Genomic DNA, 687 nt, shown 5'->3' on the forward strand with positions numbered 1-687 from the left:
TGCAGACGAATGCCTGCAATATGTGCTTCTGAAATAGCTTTCTCTCCCTGAAAACTCGAGAAGAATTTAAATTGGGATCCTTTCACTGAGTTGTACTTCACCGGGTCACAGGGAGTTGTCAATATTTGATCATCATAAGAGTCTGGAGCCTTCGGTGTGTCAAGCTGGAAGACTAGACCACAGTGGAGTCTCCGTCTACAGCGAAGCTTCAGCAGGTGTGCGTGACCTCTGGTCTTGAGCGCCAAGAGAGCAATTTATTGAAGTTCACTGTAAATTAAACGTACAAGACTTCCAGAATGTATCCGTCCTGAATGAGGCTCAGCACTCTGCACCTTGAAAGCGATACTGTTAAATTGATTTTTAAAACATCTCTGTCCAATATAAAGGACACCTGTCTAGGTGGTTAGTGTTGTAGCCATCTATCTATCCATGAAATAAATTCTCAATTGCTTATGGTCAATAATTACAAAATGTGAAATTCTGCATGAATGCTAAATATATTATTTTGATTGTGTAGGTGAAGCCTAGTAAACCATCTCCTGATTGGTCTTTTGTGAGGAGAGGAGAAAGGAATTTTTGGGGAGGTGCATCCTTTCTCTTGGGTTGTTAAATGTCACTCCTTGCACTGAGAAGGCAGTTACATGTTGGTCTCTCCCTTCCTGCTAGAGATGCTGGAAAGTGGAGAAC

Source organism: Otolemur garnettii, unplaced genomic scaffold (genome assembly GCF_000181295.1).
Source record: "Otolemur garnettii isolate 467f Iridium unplaced genomic scaffold, OtoGar3 scaffold00034, whole genome shotgun sequence".
Classification (NCBI taxonomy): domain Eukaryota; kingdom Metazoa; phylum Chordata; class Mammalia; order Primates; family Galagidae; genus Otolemur; species Otolemur garnettii.